This window comes from Tupaia chinensis, unplaced genomic scaffold, assembly GCF_000334495.1.
Source record: "Tupaia chinensis unplaced genomic scaffold, TupChi_1.0 Scaffold000366_1, whole genome shotgun sequence".
Taxonomy (NCBI): Eukaryota; Metazoa; Chordata; class Mammalia; order Scandentia; family Tupaiidae; genus Tupaia; species Tupaia belangeri.
The window spans coordinates 2,590,435-2,590,816 of record NW_006159863.1 but is presented as its reverse complement, the minus strand read 5'-3'; the positions used below and the strand labels follow the sequence as shown (position 1 = coordinate 2,590,816).

Sequence of the window (382 nt, the reverse complement as noted above, 5' to 3'; positions counted from 1 at the left end):
CCCAGCCCGCCCCCCCAAATCGCCCGGCGCTAGCCAGTTTGTCCCATCCATCAGCTCACGCCCGGGTAAGGGGGCGGGGTCCCTACCCAGCACGCGTCCTCGCCCCCATCCTTCCTCGATGCGGTGGGGGCAGGGGCGCAGAGGCCGAGGACTGCGCCCTCGGGTACCTGCGCGCACGGACCGCGTCCCATACTTACTCAGGCGCCGAGAGCGGTCAGTGGGCCTTCGGACCCACATCCATTAGCCAGGGGTCTGGCGGCTTCACTTCCGGAGCGCGGGTCTCCGCTCGGCGCCGCCTTCCCCTGCGCTGCGCTCCCCCGCGAGCGCCGCGCCCCGCCCCGCCCCTCCCCTCCCGCGCCTCCCTCCTCCCGCGGCTGCCCGG

At 74.6% G+C, this 382-nt stretch overlaps 1 protein-coding gene across 1 annotated transcript in view; it reads right to left on the bottom strand.

Annotated features, from left to right (window-relative positions):
* PNMA2 (PNMA family member 2) overlaps positions 1-313 on the bottom strand; it is a 7,244-nt gene extending 6,931 nt beyond the window's left edge. The window contains exon 1 of the mRNA XM_006153242.3: positions 198-313. The gene's annotated coding sequence lies outside the window, so the exon portion shown is untranslated. The remainder of the gene's footprint in view (positions 1-197) is intronic.
* Between the last annotated feature and the right edge of the window lie 69 nt (positions 314-382).